General features: G+C 40.7%; 1 long non-coding RNA gene across 1 annotated transcript; it reads left to right on the top strand.

Annotated features, from left to right (window-relative positions):
- Nucleotides 1-1,699: 1,699 nt before the first annotated feature.
- On the top strand, nt 1,700-21,613 carry LOC124171320. The gene is made up of 2 exons (XR_006867676.1): nt 1,700-1,767; nt 19,155-21,613. It is a non-coding gene; the product is annotated as an uncharacterized LOC124171320 (long non-coding RNA).
- Nucleotides 21,614-22,512: the final 899 nt, after the last annotated feature.

Here is a 22,512-nt window from a genome sequence, read left to right as displayed (position 1 = left end):
CAGGGAAGTCCAACCACAATCAATGAAAATAATATGTACCTGTTCGGTGATGAATCTGCCAAGTACTTTCACTGGCATGTTTTAATGTACTAGGTATACCAAAATTATAAAAATTCTAACGGTTTCTTCAGAGAAAAATCGTATGATTCATTTTCAAATTTTATGATTATTTTATAACCGATTCGGTTATGCGTTAGAAGTTATTTCCTCGCCGATAGTAGTGTAATTTTCATTGGAAACTCTGTAATTCAGATATCGGAAGCTGATGTCGAAATAAAAGTGACTATATTAATGAATTTCTAAGTATGCTTCAACAAACAACATATTTGGCCGCAAAAATGTCGTCGAAGCTCAAATTATCAGTGAGCCACGCGCTTACCCGCTGAGTCACACGCTTCCGCGCAATATGTGCTTGTCTCATACCCGACCTACGGATACGAGGCATTGTTTTCATTGATTCCGATTCAACATGATTGAACAGTAAAAGAATTCGTAGTCTCATTGAATCAGCTTTTTTCCACAAATCACATTTAAATAAATAGAACGGTTGGCATTCATTCTCTACGTAATTCAATGTTATTTAATGAAAACCGTGAAATATCCCCGAACGAGGAATCAAAGGCAAGACAAAAGTAGTCAATAAGAGAAAGATGAAAAAACACACTTTTTTCAAATAAATTATAAAATGCACTGGAAAGTAAAAAAATAAGCTTTTCGTCACTCGGAGAATAAAGCACGAGTGCTGATTACATTTAGATATCAATGTTGCAATGTTGCATGCCGCAATGTTGCATCGGCGCCCATATTTTTTACTTTTTACTTCATTCCATACTGTTTTTGGAAAAGCGTATTTTATAATTTTTTTTATTTTTTTTACACCATTTTCTTAACCTGTATCCTAATATACCAAAGCCAATTCTTTACTTGCTTCGTCTGTTTGTCCGTTTCATCGATGGAACCTTGTGCTTAATTTTCACCCATTTCCATTGTCGTGTCGGCTTGAAATTTTGCACTCCTACTTGCTTCTGATGACAACACAATATTCAGTGATCAGACATGAAATTTTATTCCATTTTAACTCTAATTAATTAACTAAATTTTCATGTGGTAAATAGTTTTCAATTTTCTCAATAAATGGCGATAGTTCTAATTTTTTGGGCAGAAATTTCTTTAACGGCTCTGATTTAATAGATTAAACGATTCACCACAAAAGAGAAGAAAATAATAATGAAAAATAAGTAAAACATGCGTTTTCCAAAAACCGTATCAAATGCACTACAAATAAACATTTAGCTTATCATCGTTTGGAGAATAAAGTTTTTGTGCTTCTTTGGTTTAGATATTAATATATCGTGTCAATCTTGGCGATTCCTGTGAATTCCTCTTCCGTTGGCGGCTGGCTAGAAAATTTTCACATCGAAGCCATGGTTGTTTCATTTTGTCAAACAATAATGATTGTATTGTTGTCCACAGGCGTCAGTTGTTGGCGTAAGTAATGTGAAACAAACGACAAGTATGTCTGCCAGCTTGGGTGGACGCAAAATTGCAAGCTGTGAGTGTCCACGGGCGCCGATAAGAGTTCCCCGGTTGTTGCAGCGATCCTCGACCAATCGCCAACCCCCGCCGCCACACCGGCACCTATGGCGTGACCCGCCTCCTCCCGCTTCCCCTACCGTGCCGCGAAGCCACTGCTCCTGCAGTCGAGGAAGCCGACGGAAGCTGGGCGGACGCGCTACCCCCGAATACGCCGGTTCGCTCTACTAACAGGTATGTATCCTTGCAAGTTAAACTGGCAACGTTTTGTACAAGTCACTTTTGCAATAACTTACGAAGGCATCTGATGGAAAATGTTTCGGAAGTTGGTAACTAATTACACATGTGTATCACTGGTGTACGCCGCGTAATGCAGCAGGAGATTCGGCGCAACGTGTCAACGTGACCCACTACTGTTCACTTATTCATGGGATACGATATCTGCGTGTCAACGATTCATATCCCCAAGAATAACCTACCAGCAGCGAGTCACGAAGCGTCGGGCCGGATCTCCTGTTACATGTCGGAATATACCCGTATATCGAATTGTCCTCATGAGCCCCGAAAGCTTCGATTAATGAATAGTTGGTTGCTGATTATTATCAATAATACATTCTGATCCCTGAGACACACTTCCGCAAGCGTGCATCAGGAATCAGAAAATTCTGTGCAACTCAACTGGAAAGTCGCGTGCAGAAAGTAACCGGTACAATAGGTTGCCAGTCTTGGGTGCATTGGCTTTGTTTTAACAAACGCAAGCTGTTTTCATGAGTGTTTTAGACTTAGAAGACTAAACATCGGGCTGTCTGCCGATCAATTTTGGGTTTAAGTCCATGTGAGCTTTGCCAGCACTCGAGTGTTTTCCAGTGGAGTCCGGATCTGTAAAATTACGTGAATTAGTAGCATAATGACCATCGGAACATAATATCTTGGTGAGGATATTTTCTTGTGGTGGATGGTGGCCTGCAGAATGAAACTATAACACTGAATATATGCGATATTTACTCGCCAAGCTAGAGACAAGTGAGCACCCATCAAAATTGTAGTGATATTTTTATCGTTATGAAAAGATACGTTGTTTGAAAGTGAATTTGAGTGTAACTCTGTTCCGGGTAGCCTGTGCCTCGATTGCGCTACGAGAAGAAAGGGCCCTCATAAAAATTTACAATCAACACATAAATTCCTACGAGCTAAGCAAAACTTTTAGACTTCTTTTGGAAGGTCAGGGGCGTTATTCGGATGACACCTTTCATCGCGTTCCCTCAGAGCTTCGTGTTAAATTGATGGTTGTCCAGGGGGATGGTGGATGTGGGATAGCAATGCGTCAATAAACAGTTTTAGTACAGGATTTACCTTTGCCTATCCAAACTGTATTGAGTGAGAGTCGAACCCATGCTGTTCCGCGCAGACATCGAGCACAAGATGGAGGATACTTGCGAGAGTAAACGTTTGTACAGCCGTGGCGCCGAAATGTTGCATCGCCAGTATCCGGTACGCGTCGCGTCACATCGGCGACGGCGGGTCTGCTGTCATCGAGCCTAAACAATGTTAATACGTGAAACCAAGTGAAGCGGCTTGAATTAAATCTCAGCAAACATGTGGCAGTACATTTCTTGCGCAAAGCATCTACCTAGTGGAGCCAAGGGCGTACCAAGGATCAAAACTGGGGGGTGAGGGGGGCAAGCCATGATTGTTCAAGTTATAGGTAAGATTTAAGCATGGAAAAGGTGAATGAAACTAACATTTTAAGGAAATTGTAACGGCTCTTTATTAGTCTTTAAAATTATTTGCTTGAAAAAATATTATTTTCCATAGAGACATTTGCGATTTTTGCTTCTAGGGGGGTGCAGCTGCCCCCTCCTGCCCCTCACTAGGCACGCCCATTAGCGGAGCTAACATTAAGGCGTCAGATGAAGTGTAATATTTGGGAGATACGATAACTTCAAGCCCATCCTAATAATAATATATCGATATAATTGTGGCAAGGTATAAGAGAAGCTAATTTTTTTCAATCGTGCTGTGGTAGGTCCTCAAACGAATAAGGAGAGGTGCCATGGGATCCAGCGAAAAATTATTCAGCCCGCAAGCTGAATGAAATACTAAGGAAAATGCGCTATTTGTAAAAAATTGACTTCGAGAGCACTACATAGCTTTTTCACGAATTAGGTTCGGAACCTAGTAACCATCACAAAAAATTGACATTGGTGTTTAAAAATCACGTACCTACCGTTATCGGGAAACAGATAACGGTAGGATAACGGAAACGGAAACGATAACTTGGTAACGCGCAGCATAGTAATTAAATCGTTTTTATTTGCACTAGCGTCTTCAAACAACTTCTGCTTCTAATTATTCATAGGTACTAGCTCGTGGCATTGATGTAGTTATTTCAGAAATTCTACTGCACTGGATTGATTGATTTTGTTTCCAGCCTTACTACTTATGGAACTTCGAGGAAATTTGAAACGAAAGGAGAAATAAGTGATAATGTAACGGGGAAACAACAAGCTCATTCGCAAAAAGACTTACCGTGAACAATAAATTTATTCTTAATTCAATCGAGACCACTGTTGGTCCAGTTTTTGCTCAAGAAACATCACTCTTTGGGAATTTTGAAGCCCTACGCGGTCGCTTAGTATGTACACCATACATTGTAAACATCTCTGTCCAACGGCTTACTTACCACGTCACTGAGAGCAACTACTTGGAGGCCGACTTGAAATTGAACAACATCCTGCAGAACGGCATTTCCACCTCTCTTTGTTTTCGTATTGCGCGAAGGAAGATTCAGAGAAGTATATCTTTTACACCGGAAGCGATTATTTTCATATCGGAAGGTGAAAACATTCCGCGTAGCTCTTGAAATGCCTTAAAGCAGATATTTAAGATATCGGTCTGTATTATTCAAACACTTCCTCGATGTCTAATGTAAATGTTTGTCCCCCTTGCAAATAAAGGAAGTTCAATTTTCTAGTTTTGGACAAATAAACCTTCCGATAGTTAGCTACTGAAAACGATTCCCTGATAGCCTGGCATGCGATAAGCTCACGCAAGCAGTATCTCTTTGCGTCTCAACCAATGAATTTGTAGATTTTTTTATTTTGCGAATGCGTTAATTATTCTTTGCCATTGAATTATCATGTTTCACATTGTCTCACTAGATACATGTAAGCATACCTACGTCACTCAGTTCGAAATGCAGTAATCATGAAGTAAATAAGCTGGTATTATGGTTATTGACATTGTCTATTTATCCATTAAGATAAAGACATAATCAGCGATTGAATAGACATTGTTAAGAAGGCAATGTATCATCACGTTTCCATGAAATTCCACGGCGTTTAAGAAAAGTAATTTCGAATTTTTGTGTCGTAATTTTTCTGACATTTTCCTCAGAGCTGATCATAATGGCTTCCATGGTTAGGAACATTAAGCTAGGCAATTTCACTACCCTGCATTTTTGACATAGTAATAACATTTAGAAGTAGACATAGATAGTTAATAGAAATTACAGGGATTCATATTTCTCCTGTGTTACCGTTTTAGTAGCTCTACCAATTAGCTCTCTTTAGCAATAGGGTGGTTTCCTTCATCAAAGAAAACGAAAGGCATTGATTGCGATTCGTTACCCACCATTAGTGTATTCATAATATACAAATTATTTTGTTTTATAAATACCGGGTTAGACGAATGGCAATGGTCCATTTTTATCCTAATTTGAAAAGGGCCAGATTGGCGCCCATGCGATGCCACTCCGCGTGACGTCACAGGGACCTAGTTTCTATACGAGGAGATAGGAGTTATACGTCGTCTGAGGTTACCATTGCATGCATGAGGCGCAGAGCTCAGGGAAACATGTCTTAACAATCACTTATTAAAACTGGCTAAGGTCGGAAAGTTTTCCTCGTTTGATAAGTTATTAATAATCCTTATTTAAGCCAAGCGCTACCAGCCAGCAGGGTACTAGGCTAGCCGCTAGCAGCCTGCGTCGTATCAGAGCTAAGCCTCGCCTCAAGGTCACCTCGCAGGGCGGGAGGGGGAACCAGAAATACGTCACGCGGAGAGACTTCCCGACATTCATACTTAAGCGTCGCGTTTTCGCGCGCTTGAAAATTTTCACTTTTCATTTAATCGCGAAAAATAGATATCGTCATTTAAAAATCTAAAAGCGTGAAATACGTACTCCAGGAGTAATAATCTTTCGATTTAGGCAATAAAAAAATAATAGGAAACCACCCTATTACGCTCAATTTCGCCAATAAAATTGTCCTTGAATCTATAGCTCACCTCAAGTTTTTCAGCAGATATTTCAAAAACACTTCAGTGCTCTTCATCCGTTACGAATTCGGAGAACGAGTCTTTCATATCCGAAACAAAATGTTTTGCCTTTTAAAGTCGACGCAACGAAGCTTAGCTTCTGCAGTGGCGTCTAATTTTGTTTCTAATCCTGTCATTGCTATCTAGACCTGTAATTCCCTCGCGGACATGAGTTTATTTTATTGCCTTGGTAATTAATATAAGCACCTTAGTTATTTTATTCGTGACTTACTACTATGGGAATGAGACTGGTTTGAACACTGGATTTTTAGGTTTAATATCAAAACCCCAAGATTTTCAGTAATTTAAATACATAACACATTTAATAAATAATGAAAATGTGCAAAAAGATGATTCTGTCAAGGCATTAATTTCCCCATTTTCAAAAACATTTCATCTTACACGTCATGGCGTTAATGAAAATTATAGTTACTTAAAAAATCACTATCAACTAATAAGCACACAAAATTCACATGGTTTTCCCCTCCCAAGCCCTTCCATACAGGGGTGCCGGTTAATAAAAAATATTGGGGGGGACCCATACCAGTGGTCTTGCCCCTGCAAATTTTATAAATAGTGAGTTTTAAAGTTTTTAAAGGACTTTAGAAGAGTTATATGATCAACATTAGAACCCTGAAAAATCGACTCTCGAACACTGGACACTCCGGAAAAATCGACAAGCCCGATACATTTTTCCTCACCCCCCCTAACGAATTTTTGAGGGGGCTCGGGCCCCATATGGCCCCATAGAGTCAGCGCCACTGTTTGCATATACGTATCCCAATAGGGTAGTTTACTTCAAAGAAAACGAAAGGCATTGATTGCGATTCGTTACCCAACAATAATGTATTCATAATATACAAATTATTTGGTATTATTATCTGTTCATTTTATCTCTGCGGGTCAACTTTCGTGAGATCCCGGACACTCTCGGAGGGCCTCGCTGAAGTGGGAGGGGCCTCGCTGAAGGGGAAGGGGTAGTACCGAGAGAGAGAGAGCAGGAGCGACCTTAACGTTGCCAAATGTACATAGCCGCCCTTGTGTCTCACTGAAAAGGTGTGACTCACACGTGGCTACAGATATTTTGGGCCCGGCGGCGAAACAATGCATACAATGTATTGAGGATAATCCCATCTCAGAAGCCAGGATATTGTCCGCTAAATGCGAGACCGCTGGTGAAAGGCATACATAGGCGTAGGGGTTTGGTAAGAAAGGGATCGGAAAAGTACTGAGAGGGAATAGGTGGAGGGAGGGAGTCGGTGCTGATGGGAATACAAAAGATGAATAAAAATTTTCTGGAAAGGAGATGGAAAAGGATTGAAGTGGAAGAATAAGGAACAGTAAGTTATAAGTTGGATTTAAATGGAAGAATCGAAGAGCACCAAGAGGACGCGCGAGATTTGGCAACACTGCTAGCAGATTCACGAAGTTGACACGACGGAGGTCTGAGAGCGACTGACGTTCCGAAGTGCTAGACCACGCCTACTGCCTGCTGATTGGCAGAGGGAAAGTCACGTGTAGTTAAACTTTCCCTCCTCTCGCCCCAACTCTGTTAAGCCACACCAGCTCACCCGCAGAGATAAAATGAACAGATAATAGAAATCCCAATTCAGACGAATGGCGACGGTCAATTTTAATCTCATTTGAAAAAGGCCAGATTGGTGCCCTTACGATTCCACTCCGCGTGACGTCACATGAACCTTAGTTTCTATACGAGTAGATAGGAGTTTTACATCGCCTGAGATTACCAATGCATGCATGAGACACAGAGCTCAGGGAAACATGTCTTCGTAATCACCTATTTAAACTGCCTAAGGTCGGAAAGTTTCCTTCGTTTGATAGGGTATTAATAATCGTTATTTGAGCCAAGCGCTACCAGCTAGCAGGGTACTCTGCTACATGCAAGCAGCCTGCATCGTATGAGCGCTCAAAGCCTCGCCCCAAGTTCACCTCACACGCCGACAACGGGAACCAGAATTACGTCACACGGCGTTTTCCCAGCATTCATACTTAGCCGTCGCGTTTTCGCGCGCTTGGAAATTTTCACTTTTCATTTAATTGCTAAAAATAGATATCGTCATTTAAAAATCTAAAAGCGTGAAATACGTACTCCAGGAGTAATAATCTTTCGAAATAGGCAATAAAAAATAATAGGAAACCACCCTATAGATGAGTAGTTTTACCTCCACCCACCTTCCGGCCTTAGGTTAAGCCAAAATGGAGATCAAAGCCAACTTTTTTGTTTCCTATCGCATTATTTATCGTAATGCTTTTGGTTGGTGAAAATTTATCTCACTGTAGTCACATAGGATTAAAGCCTTCATAATAAATGTAATTTTATCAGACTATCTGTCCTAGATGGTGATTCCGAAATGCCTAAAGTACTACATATATCATATATGTTGCCTTTGCGGAACATGTGGTGCCTGATAAAATATGCCCCTACGTCCAAAGTCAACCGAGTACGGACATTTTGGAAATATTTGAAAATTATCTAGTCTTCCGAAAGCGTATGATTTGTGAAGATATGAGGCTTGAGTTAGTCTCAGCTTCAGATTAACTTCCGATTGTATTTACGTCCCAAGTAACGCAAAAACGCAATAAAGAAATAAAATGGTGCCTTCGACATAATAGTGCGCGAACCGCGTTTACATTTTCGTGGTCTATAAGGACGTATTATCTCCGCATCGCTTTTCGTGGTCTCAAGGTGAACGACATTCCCTTGTACTTGTCATACCCACCTCTAATTCTAAACTTACATTCGAAGGAAGGAGACGTTTTATTCACAACTGCAATTGCCGTATTTGATATTCAGGCATGAGAAGACCCTCCTCACAGAAATCACGAATATACAAGGTTCTACCGGTTTCTCGCCTTGTCATCCCTTGGAATGATTCGGCAGATAGCTGTGGTGAGTGCTCATTACTATTTTTTAAAGTTGATTATCATAGCAAACATATATTGCAGACTGGTTGAAATTAAGGGCTACAAGCAGGCTTAAGTGAGTGGCTACCATATTAGCGATACAGTATGGTATTTTTACACAAAACAATGAGAATCATTTCACATGCGTTTAAGCACAAACTTCATGCAAAGGCAAATCACGCACATACTCAGAGGGTTGATTAAGCAGTAAGTGTCATCACGTTATTTGGATTTACGTTTAACCAATTAATAATTTTGTTGGTATGCTGATTTTATTATTTTCCCAACCATTAATTCGATAATTTCTTTTAAAAATATACTCATTTAGATTCAGACAAGGACACATCTATTTCTTGGATTATTTATTTACCTCAATCACCCTCGAAAACAGCACAATGAGGCCTTTACATCGGGAGTTTCTAAACAATCCACAACAGACGATCACACACACTCTCATGTCCTGGAATGAGCAACCTATCCAGGTGGGACTTGAACCCGCGACCTTCGGTATGGTAGGCGAGGATTTACCGCGGTTTATCCCCGCCGCTAGCCGTGGCTCACACAGATTATTGTACAGGCAGCCATCGCCTGTAAGTCAAAAAGCCCAAGCGTCTTGAGAATGGTTTTTAATTTCCATCCTTTGGCTGATTCCTTTTCCATAGTTCTGAAGTATGACTCGTAGTTATGACAGCGTAAACTCTTGGGTGAAATATTGAATATCGGCTTTGAATTCAGTAAACCGAGATTGAGTCACGCTAGGAACCCCCTTGCGTGAATGTCATCTTTCTTATTGTTACGTTTTAGCTCCAAATAAAGAGCATTGTAAGTGAAGTAGTCTAAAAGAGCGAACTAGTCTGCAGCAGCGCTTGGCTACTCCCAGAATGGCCGTTAAACCAGACATTCTCACCGAAAATCGTCGCTGTGTGAGGTGGCCTACTAGAAGAAACTACAACCATTAGCCTACTATTTTAGTAGGGAAGGGAACTGAACCCGCTTTCCCTGAATGTGTTGCCGTCGAACGCAAGTGGCTATCTGGTATGGGTTCTAGCCTCACATATCCAAATCCACCTTCGAGTTGAAACACTGAACCAGAGCCACTAATGAACATGCAAATGTATTTATAAACTTTACGTTTTCAATCTAATACCATCGAATATTTTTAGCCTCGGTCATAACTAAATAGATTTACACGCAATGCACAAATGCAAAAATTCCACAGAGAAAAATCATTCTCCCTGACCAGTATTCGAACCCGGATCCCCCGACTACCGGAGTGCTTTAGCCAGTTCAGAGGGCATCTATTAATTACATGAGGCGTTTAGGGGGTTCAAGCCGATTCTGACCCAATCTCACGGGGGGGAGAAAGGGGGTCCTGGCAAGTATCACGTAACTTTTTTCTGCAAGAAACATTGTAAAATGTGATTCTAGACTGCGATCTTTGTAATCTTAAATACTATTCTTAGCTAATCTTAAATAAAAATAATTAAACAAATTGTTTTTTTATCCAACGCAATTAAGCATAAATTAACGTGTTTACGCCGAAAATATGCATTGTGGACAATCTCACGCGAGATTAGAGGGAGGGGGTCGAGCCATATCTCACTAAAGGGGAAAGGGGATTCCAAAAATCGCCAAAAACACCTTACGTAACTAGTAGATCGGGACGTCATTCTCCTTTGTGCCTAGCATGGGCGTACCCAGCGAGGAGCAGGGGGGGGGCAGCTGACCCCCCCCGGAAGTAAAAATCGCAAAAGTCATTAAGAAAAATCAGAACTGTATTGCAACGAATGTTTTCAACAAACTTTCTTCAAACCCACGAAAAATTACGCTAGTATAAGTCTTGTAGCTAAAATGATTTTTTACAACCAAATCATTTTTTAAAATTATAAAGCGCCTATATAGTTTTCTTGAAATGTTGGTGTTATTCACATTTTCGATGCTTAAATGTTACAACTTCAAAAACCATGGCTTCCCCCCCCCCCTCTCAACTCTCAACAGAGCTCACATCCATCGGACGGCCAAATGACGTCAAATTAGCCCCATCATTTGCGTGAGCTGGATATGCACTTAGATAAGTGGGAGCTTGAAATACATTTCAGTTCTCGAAGGACCACGCATCCTGCAGATAACGCGGCGGTTGATGTTCGATGGCATCCGTACGTGGGGATCACGCATAAGAAATATTTGTGGCAGTGCCCTGAAGAAGCTATGATTCGTCAAGCGTATTGTGGGAAGATTTTCGGACGAGAAAGTAAAATAGAAGTGCTATTTCGCGCTCGTGCGGCCACACCTTGAATATGCAGCGACCATGTGGGATCTGGGGAAATCCGTGAACTTAATAGAATACAATGAAAATCTACGCGATTTGTCAAAAACTGACAAGGGCGTGTAGAATTGGCGCGAATTGGGTTGGGAGCTGCTCGAGTCTCGGAGGCTACGCGCTAGGCTTAAATTGCTTGAGCAGTTGAGAATGGATATCGTTAAGAGCGACACAGAGAACATCATATTAGAACCCCACAACATTTCCAGTTCCGATAGAAACGATAAATTAAGAGAGATATTTTGCCGAACGGATAGGTATGGGAATTCGTTTTTCCCCCACGAAGGACTTTAATAAATTCTAGGCGTAATTTCGGTAGAGTGTTTCCTCTTTGTATAAGACTGGTGACCCTGTGACCGTTTCAATTCGAAGAGTTTTTTTTAATTTCTCCGATTTTTGAATTGGCTGATATTCGAGAACAGCGTGCAGCGTCGAAAATTTGTTCTCTGCTCGGTAAAATTTAGTCGGACACGGTTAATATTTTATGTACAGCTGGAAAGAACACGCCTTAAAAAGAATTGAAGTGCACGAGTAGTCTTCGAAATTCAAACGCGTCAATGTGTCGATAGAAGACATTCAACGCCCGGGACGGCCTTCCAGGTTCAGAACTGATGAAAGTGTTGAGAAAAAAATCGTGCCCATTTGCACGAGGATAAGAGGCGTACTATTTACGAACTCGCTGAACAATCTAATCCTTCTTTGAGTTCATTGCAGCGAATTTAAGCTGAAGATTAGGAAATGAGACGAATCGGTATGGTATTTGGAGGAGGCGACCGACAGCTGAGGTCATTTGCGCCATGAGGGAAGGGTATGGAAGGAAGGGTGGAGAGAAACCCGGCGTCGGCATAAGCCCACTCTTAACGAAAGGCGCCAAGGGGACCACGGCTTAACGTCCCATCCGACGGACGGAGTGTTGCGCTTGAAATGTCCTCCACACAACATTCAAGCAGGGATCGGGCAGTCTCTGAAAATTCTCTGCCACTACCGGGATTTGAATCCGAGCCCGCCGGGTGTGAAGCCAACACACTATCCACCAGACCAACCCGATCCCCTATGAGACGAATCGCAGCGAAATTCATCCCCCGTTTGCTGGCTCCTGATCAAAATGCGGCACGTGTTGCTACTTGCCACACGCCTACTAAGGCGGCTTGCAGGGTAGTATGTAGATGTAATACAACAATAGTTTACGAGGAACCCTACCTTGATGGAAGACTCACTCTTCGGATACCACCTTTCCTTGCCCTTTAGTGTACTTACGTTAGATTTTTCACTACACTCGGATGAAGTACTGGATGTAAGCATTCATTGGGAGACAGTACATTTTATTGCCTACTTTGAGAAAAAATGGATAGATGTAATTTTATCTATTTTTCCGTTTCTCGGCATGCTATAACGCAAATTCTGACCGCAAAAGAGAAATATCACCCAATGACAGCCAATTCTCTTTTCAAGAAAACGTCATGTATTTTATAAATAAGAAGATACAATATTATTTACAAAATTCCATTGTACTTTAATTTTATATGCACAGTTTTCCATATTTTAACTTTATATTCACAGCTTCGCTTCCATAAATTTTGGGAGCGATCACCAAATTTCGTGGATACAGAATGGGGTATGAATTGATCTAAACACTAATTCCCTTTTACAGACATTTATTTACTTATCTGAAGTTAATAATAATAAATGAATGCCGGAAGTTAAACGTAATGGAGTAAACCAGGCCTGCGGCTAGGCCCAATGTCAGATTCGATTCCTAAAAAAGTAGCCGACAGTTACACACTGAAGATTGTATTTATTTTATTGTACATCTATTCCTACGATGAAGGATTTCCACAAAGTTATGCCCGCTACTATTAATTTTATTGTTGGCTTCGATTGCTATACGCCGTCATCATTTGTCACGTCACGTCAGTCGGTTGGACACGGTAGAGAGAGGCGTAGCAACTCCCTAAAGCGTGTTCGGGAAAACTTTAAAAAATCTTTAGAGGGTAGCTAGTGCAGGGGATTGTTCAAATTGGGCGGTGTAAATTAGTTGAAAACTTTATGGGCTATGTCGCCGGGTCATTTTTTGGTAGCCCCAACGTTTCCCGGCCAATACACGTCGCTTTTTTAAGGGTATCTGGTAAAGAAGCAACTTTTATTCATAGATATCTGTGTAAGGGGTGAAGGTATGGGGACGGTAGTTGGGAGGAGTCAGTTGTTCGGTGTATATCCGAATTACGGGTCGCCAGGTACGGCTTATTTTAAGGCCGATCTCCCTGTTAGAATTGTTCTTCTCTTCCTTAGTTATATCAGTGGTTTCTCTGACATGTCTCTGTTTAAAATCCACGAATATTAAAAAAAGAGGATCCTCAAGTCGGCTTCTAAATGTGATGTCACCCACCGCGGATTTAACTGAAATCACAAAAGTCGCCACTCGCGTCGCTGACGGACAAAGTGATCCGAGTTTCACGGGGAAATAAGGTATATTAAGGGATGTTCATCGAAATTTATATACACGATGATGTGATCCATCAAATCTATAACGTTCCGATGTTGTTCCTCGCAATTTTTTAAATATATAGATTGCCTTTATTAACATATACAAACTTGGTCCTTCTAGGCCATATGGCTTGTCAGAAGGTTCCAATAATCCTACGTAGTGGCAACATTGAAAGCATAGCATTTATATTACATCACAAGTTACAACTTCATATACAAAAAAAAAACAATAACATGGTACAAAAAGTTTTGGGAGTTTTGAAACAAAAATATGAGCATTTGATATAATTTGTACATTTCCGATTAAATTAAGGAAATTACAGGTGTACAGTTTCACTCATTAACCATTCTTTCACTTTTCTTCTAATGTAGGCCAATAAAAACAATATACTGCAAAACATCGAAACAAAAATTGGTTCGCAATGCACTCATCACAGCGCCGCGGACATTTTTGAAAACCGATTAAAATGCGACCGAAGTGGCAACAGAAATCAGTCTACGATGGGACAGAATTTCGTCTCCTCTATGCAGTCCCCTAGTTAAAACCTTTCACTTCGGTGCAGTGGCGGATGTAGAAAAATCTCAAGGGGGTGAGGGCGCAAAAGATAACTTGAGCTAGCTACCTTTACTTTTATCGTGGTTAAAAATAATCAAGTCACATCCAAATTTTCGGAAAGTTTTATTTAAAATGAGTGCACACATATACTAGACATATTATAATATAAAAAAGGTTACCATTATCGTTCTGCAATGTTCGACAATGCGGTCGGCCCCGCAAAGGGGGACGCGCGCCCCCTTATGTATCCGACACTGCTTTGGTGACAATTCTTGTTTCTTTAAGGGTGACTACGTGGCCCAGCTCTGCGTGTTCGGCAACCGGGAACTTAGTTGACTGCCCCATTTGAATTGCTCTAAGGTGTTGCTCTAGACGTATTTTCACTGATCTGCCTATTTCGCCGAAGTAGTTCTTCCCACAGATTTGACAAGGAATGCGGCAGACCCCTTCGACTTGAAGTGGAGTTCAAGGGCGGATCTAGAATTTTTTCTGGGGGGGCACAAGGGCCTGACAGGCAAACGGTCATCTCATATTTGAGATTAAAACCAATATACAATAATTATTGTACGAAATATTTCCTTTATTTTAATATGAATGTTATTAATATGAAATTAAATTATTGAGGCTCCGTAATACGCAAAACAAAACGAACGTAATAATAACCGTATTGAAAATCTTTTCTATTTTTTAAGCGTCTGTACTCCCATTCCCCTCTAAATCCGCCTCTGGTGGAGTTCTATCCTTAACGGCTTTTAGGAGATGTTTTATCTGCACATGAGGAGAGAAGATTGTCCTTATCTGAAATTTTCATGAGATATTTACTATATTGCCAGTCGTCCCCTTTAACGAAGAATTGGTCGGTGTGCATTAAAAAGTAAGCCACAAAGTTTGATTCTGGGGCTAGTCCCTCAAAACTGAGATTGCGACGTAATAACGACCGGTGCTGTGCCGCTGCCCTTGGCAAATCTCAACTGAGGCTTCAGAAGCGTAGTCGCTCTCCATCCTCAAGATGGAGGGAGACTAGGTTAACGAATCGTCGGCATTAATGCAACTTCTGAACTGTTAGAAGATAGATTTATAATTTGTTTCCGGAATCGATAAGAGACTATAACGGCAGCTTTAGGACTTACAAATAGGTTCGCTAACCGGTACTGTAGCTTACTAACTTCATGTCTGTTTCTTAATTTTCCTAGTGTTTCTAAAAGCATATTTTTCATGCTCTAGCTTCATAGGCAGATTCCCTTCATAAGTAGCTGGCAAGTTTCGCCTTCGCATGAATGTGGAAGTACAATTTGTTAACATACGTAACATTTTTATGACCGTGTGGTGGGCATGCGGGAATCCTGTTGCATGCTGCAAGCTTTTGATTGATCACCCCCTGCCATACACCCTAAAGGTGGCTCGCAGGGTATGATATAGATAAAGAAGACTTGAACAGCTTTGGCCACAAATGATAAACTCCATCTCTAAAATAGGAAACGGCAGGTTATGCATATGAAGATAGGATCAAAGCTCCTGAAAATTACCATTGCAGAGCTAAAAATGACGCTGTAGAAAAGCAAATGTCAATTGCTATCCCACAGGCGGTAGCTTCTCACATTGTTGGCTGCTTCTCATGGTCATACACGGACTGAAGAGAGGAGGATGGTACCGAAACATCTCAAACGGGGTCAAAATTCTGTTGTTCATGATATTGCGGTTAATTTCACGCATGCGTAAGCATTTTACTATTAATCACACACTTTAGATGGTATTCTCATTATAAATACATTTAACTGATGTGAATAATTACACACCGTTTCTCAAGTAATACAGTTATGAGCTGAGAAATTTACTATCTACTATTTCCATGCATGGAAATCTTCGGATGTCTTCTTGTAGATATTTGAGAAAAAAATCTCACGATTTTGCCGTAAGGGCAACGAATTTCGGTTGAAGATGATGATTGACAACATGCAAAAGGCCACTGAAAATAATAAAACAAATCAACTTTAGATAACCATCAAAATGGATAAGTTGTAATGTCACTGATTGGGGGAAGACGACAAGTTTCGTAGCTGATGATGATTTTTACCATTGGTCGATAGCTAGGAGTTTACACCGTCTCAAACCTTTGTTAAAAAGCTTAGCGTCGGACAGTATTGTCTTACAATAGATGCAGTTCCGTTTTCGTGAAAAGGATAACTAGTCACAAAAATGATTTAACTAGGGAAGGGTTTATTTGTCGGAGAACGAAATCCGTAGCAAATCAATATGAAGTACTTCCGAACTCGTTGCGATTGGTAGTATACATAGAAATGGCAATGTAGCACCCAGTAGAAAGTTAAATGAAAAGTGAAATAATACTATTGAATTAACAAGCATTAGTTTTCGAAAAAATTATTATAATTACCCTATTACCATAGGGGTTTCTCTCCTCCCCACCGTTATTTCTGGAACAATAGGGTTGTTTCCTGTTTTTATTGCCTAAATCGAAAGATCATCACTCTTGGAGTACGTATTTCACGCTTTTAGATTTTTAAATGACGATAACTATTTTTCGCGATTACATGAAAAGTGAAAATTTTCAAGCGCGCGACGGCTAAGTATGATTGCTGAGAAAAACTCGTATGACGTCATTCTGGTTCCGGCTGCCGCCGTGTGAGGCCACCTCGGTGTGAGGTTAATATGAGCGCAGCTACGATGCAGGCGGCTGGCAGGTAGCAGAGTGCCCTGCTAGCAGGTAGCGCTTGACTTAAATAAGGATTATTAATGCCCTTTCAAACGAAGGAAACTTTCCGACATAGGCAGTTTTAAAAGGTGATTATTAAGCAATGCTTCCCTGAGCTCTGTGCATCATGCATGCATTGGTAATCTCAGACGACGTAAAACTCCTGACTACTCGTAGGTATAGCATCTGGATCCCTGTGACGTCACGTGGAGTGGCATTGCATGGCCGCCAATCTGGCCTTTTTCAAATGAGGATAAAATTGACCATTAACATTCGTCTAAACTGGGATTTTTAAAACCAAATAATTTTTATATTATGAATACACTAATGGTGGGTAACGAATCGCAATCAATGCCTTTCGTTTTCTTTGATGAAGGAAACTACCCTATCGAAAAGGTGGTAATCTTAAAGTTGGCTCTTCAATGGTTTTTGTATTTCACCAGCTTCACAAATAATAAAATGAAAAAGCAGGAGCAATTTCCACAATTTTACATTTATTAATACTACCGGTTTCGCTTTTCAGCATCATCAGGTGGTATATACTTCAGTATTAATAAATGTAAAATTGTGGAAATTGCTCCTGCTTTTTCATTTTCATTATGTCACGTTTCCACTCCATCTCGCCTGAAACCTCAGACTATATTCACAAATAATACTTGGAAATAATTGACGTCTATCTAAAATCGACTTCCTTACGCTTTTCAGGCCTCGTTGTCCGACACATAGTCACTGAGAGGAGTCATTGGCATGTTCTAGCTTCCTAGGCCGATTGCCTTCATAAAAACATAGTTGACAATTTTTGCCTTTGCAGGGATGTTGAAGTATTTGTTAGTATGATTAGAAATTTTTATTGTACGTAACTTTTCTGTCCGTGTGGTGTGCATGTGGGAATCCTCTTGCATGGTACATGCTGGTAGTTGATTACCCCCTGCCAAATCGTAGACATTTACTCAACTGACATTATTTAGTTTCTTCTTCTGCGTTCTGACCCCTGTGTAATGAACCGCCCTCTCCAAAACAACGACCACAATCTGCCCATGTAAGTGCCTCATATAAATTATATCACAATCGAACAATCAAAAAATCAACCCTGCCACTTACGCTCTGGACACAAATTCTTATTTGGTCTCTATTATCAGTACCATGGCTGGTCGCCTCTTGTTTGATCAAATTTCAAAGTTTACCAGCGTCAGCAACGCGAAAAAACAATCACTTCCATACTTTACTCCACCTCTGCAACTGCTGTGATAGTATATCCAACGATTTGATCGATTTATTTTTCTCTTTAAAAAGAAAATCCTCCAAAATCGTTGGCACATTAATGGCTGATGCCTGGTTTCGCTATCCAGTGGGCTCTTTCCGCTTCTATAGCGGTAAGGTGTTTTACCCCATCCCATCCCATTTTTTTAAGAGAGACACAGAGAACATATTATTAGAGCCACACTATATCTCCAGGTCCGATAGAAGCGATAAATTAAGAGATGTTTTGCCGAACGGATAGATATGGGAATTCGTTTTTCCCCCGAACCATAAAGGACTTTAATAAACGCTAGTCCCAACCTCGTTAGAGCACTTCTTTTTTTATAGCTGTAAACGGCTGGTGTCCTAAAACCCCCTGCCACACGCCTTTTAGGCGGCTCGCGGGGTATTATGTAGATGTAGATCCCTTCCAACCCTTTCCCTACCCCAGAGGCGTCGACGAGCTCCTTATCGCGGCGGCGCGCCGACTTATCAAATACATGGAAGCCAAAAATGAGTGAGTGTGCGTATTTTTTCCGATTTTGGTACCTCACCGACTATGCTGATGGTCGCGGGTTCGAATCTCACCAATTTCATGTGTAAATTCTATAATGGGTTTTAACAACAATTTATGCATCTTCTACCTTAAAATTATACTATTTTAAGCTCTCCACGAACACCAAGTTATCGCCAATCGCAATGACATCTATATCGAGATTTTCTAAAAATTGTTTAAATAATAACAGCTCAAAAAAAGCTAAAATGAAGAGACATCGTAAAAATAATGCCAAAATCAGATTCAAACGATCAAAATCAGTAAGAGACACCCACTTTTGTTGCTGTTTTAGCTAAAATTACGACGTTATTAATTTTGGCCAGCTTTTTTCGATTTGGGACCACTGTGCGGCGCCTCTTTCCTTGTTCCTTCCCTTCCAACCCCCTCCCCGGGTGATCGGGCGAATCAGCACGATTTCTGGGTCCCGGCCCAGGTGCGTTGTATCCTCCCATGGCTCCCCTGAGCCCTCATTCTTTGCTGTGGTATTACATAGTTCTTTTCTTCTTCATTTCAGGTGATCAAATACCTCAGTATGCCGGCGATGAAAAGATTCGTCGATTGCCTTCTCTGCTGTGCTTTGGCCCCGAAGGATGAAGATCGGTGCCAGCGCATTCACAATTGGTGTGGTCGGGCCAACGCAACCGCCGGCCGATCCAAGAAGCGGGCCGCTAAGGAGACGAGGAAACTCGAAATGGATGCCACCCCGTCCGCCGAGGGGAGGCGAATAACCAACGGCAGGCAGCGGGTGCGCAAGCCGTACCACCCGAGAGCTGTGAGACCGCTGGAAGTGATCCCAGAAGAAGATGAAGATTGCGTTGCCTTCTCGATCGGTGCGGTCCCTTTGGTAGAAGACATAATGCTTCAGACGGACAATGAAGAGGATTGCGCCATGCAGTAGCGTGATCGAGTGCCGATAAAACACAACCTGCAGCTTTTCAAGATTGCGGATTTAGTCTTCACTTATTATGTATCTGCTCATCTCGCCAGGGTTGTGTTAAATTTGTGGCTGATTTCCAGATTTTTATTCTACTCCAATTTATCTAAGACGCTCCCCTACTTTCTCTAACCGATATCTATCGAAACGAGACTTATTTTCTGGCATTGAAATACAACATAAACAGAACGGATACGACCTTCTCTAACAGCATCATACTCTAATCTCATCTGTAATTGATTGTCCAAGATCTGATTCCTGGCATGGTTTTCTATTTTCTTGAGTATCAAATAATTTATTTATAGTCTGTTGCTTAGTCTTCTAATGACTAAGCTCGCCGGTGAAGCCAAATAAGGGCTGTAACAGGAAGAAATAATAATAATATTTGCCAAACATCACCCATTTACAAGTAAAGAGAAATGAAGTTCAAATCTTGTGAATGTCCGGCGTACCGGCAGCTAATCCTACTATGGGCAGCAGAAAGGGTTATGATGCTAATAACCAAGATAGCTCGTCAAGGTATATTATTTAGTTATTTGCTTTTTCAGTGTTGCAATCGCTCGCCTCAGGGGTGATTTTTAAAAAAGGCTCACATCAAACAGGGCGGCTTTTTATCTATTTCACTGATTAATCTAAGCTGTTGCAGCGTTTAACCCCTGTATTCCCTTTCGAACGCCACTGATCTCAGTAAGTGTGAATACGAATTCCCTAGCCAGCTAAAACGGAAAGAGATTAATACAATTTGGTGCCTGTAAATGTAAGCTCGAATCTCTTGCCGTTACACTGAAATTGATCGCGTGTCCCTGCGTGACGGAAAGAAATGTTTCATCTCCGTCTGGCCTATAATTCCAGTGGATTTCCTCATGTGATTCGAAAAAGGCCAGAGATGATATCACCAATGTGTTTCAAATACCATCGTCCATTTCCACTGAAAGTTAAATTATTAATCTCCGCTCCCAGTTTTTCCGATCTACGAATAGCATAATGAACTGTCTCGTGTGTTGCTACATCTCATGATTGTAGGACCTTACGTAAGAAGTATTAGTAGTATTAGGTATACCATGACAGTCTTGAAGACCATTAGTCAGCCGATTGAGGAGATGTGAGTGGCTAAGCAAATCAGTATTCTGACAAAGGGTCATGAGAGCAATCACCAAAATTTCAGTATTAGAAGTGTTGATTTCTCCAAGATGTTTAAGTGAATTGTTAAAAGAATCATGGACTTTAATAAGTATCTCACTACGTCAATGAGTTTTCCTTTCGTAAACGGAGCGAGTGAAGTGACTGCGAATCCATTCGCAAAAACAACGGAGAGTAACTGCTGCTACCTGATTCTTCATCTTCATGTTTGGGTCCTCCGTTGGTATTCTATTTCACTCCAAATTAATTCAAGACTGAATTGCCAATTTTCCAGAGAAGTGAATTACAATTATTGCAAGGATGTTGTTCGCACTTCCAGTGATAACGGTCCATTCCTGGTCTTCCATTGTTGATGGATAAAAGACTGGTGACCGTTAAAACCAAAGAGCTAAATAAAGCATAACTTATTTAATTGTATTACTGTACAATGTCCTGGTTGCTCAGTCATCCACTGGCTCAGTACAATTTATGCCGAAAAAGGCTCGTGATACACTGTTACATTCTTAGAATAGAATTAGAGCTAAAATGACATATGTAAATTGATAGAATGGGGAAATAATTAATGTATGGCTGTAAATTCCCTCGTTGACGCTTTTCCTCTATGAGGGTATTGTTTTTAAGAATCTTTATGAGATAATTTTTTTGAGAACTGGGAAATGAATGTCAATTATCAAAAAGTCATCGATTGACGATGCCTGTTTGGCATGAAACTTTGGCTTTTTTCACCTTCAAAGGTCAGTACAAGCGTCATCCTCTTATATTAACCAAATATTTCCCCATTATTTCCATGCCAAAGACAGTTTTCTGAATAAATATGTAGCATTTAATGCTAAATTTGTATTGAAGTAGCGGGAGGTCTATTTTGTATTGAGTTTGACAAATAAATTGTTTGAAAAGATTAGAATTGAACTTTTATTGTTCAGCGGTATGAAAGAAAATTATTGGTCCTATCGTCCACGCTTGGAATTTACTTTTAAAGTATATAATAATGTGAATGGCTAAGTGGGCCTCACAGTATTTCTCTCTATGAAATGGCATTGCTACCCTATATGCTGGTATTATGGATGAGAGAAGCACTCAGTGGGATGAGGACCCAACTCACAAGAAGACATCGCCAAGGTGATGTTCGGGATCTGGATGCGGATGTTATTTTCTAGAACTATATAGGCAAGATAGAAAAAGTGTCACGGCTTTCTTACACATAGGCCCGGGTTCGAGAGATATTCACACGTAAAGATTTGGCGCAGCATGACATCCCTTGAGTAAGCGCTCAAGTAACTAAATAAAACGAATGGGGATAAAATGTAACAGTGATTTCAAACATTATAAGAGAGAAAAATATTGCCGAGACTGGGACTCGAACCCGGGATACCAACTACAGAATAGGTTACTATCGCCCTCACACCGCCACGGCCGCAGTTGTAGGCGAGCGCTTACTCAAGTCATGTTGCGCGAAATCTTTACATGCAAATATCTCTCGAACCCGGGCCTATGTGGAAGAAAGCCGTGACACTTTTTCTACCTTACCTATATAGTTTAAGTTAATAACATCCGCATGTAGATACCAAACATCACTTTGGCGATGTCTCCTTGTCAGTGGCGAATTAAGAGATGGGGTCAGAAGAGTCATGGGCCCCTCCAAAATGTTATCAGAAATTTTTCTTATCATAACTGTAAACCTTTTCCAATGAATTAACTATTTTCATATTTTCTGTTGCATGAAACATCAATATTTTTATAATTAGGTAACCCGTGCGAAAATTTCGCACTTTCACGCTATCAGGGAATAAGTATGTTA

Source organism: Ischnura elegans, chromosome X, assembly GCF_921293095.1.
Source record: "Ischnura elegans chromosome X, ioIscEleg1.1, whole genome shotgun sequence".
Taxonomy (NCBI): Eukaryota; Metazoa; Arthropoda; class Insecta; order Odonata; family Coenagrionidae; genus Ischnura; species Ischnura elegans.
The sequence above is the reverse complement of the archived record's forward strand: the minus strand, read 5'-3'. Positions and strand labels throughout refer to the sequence as shown.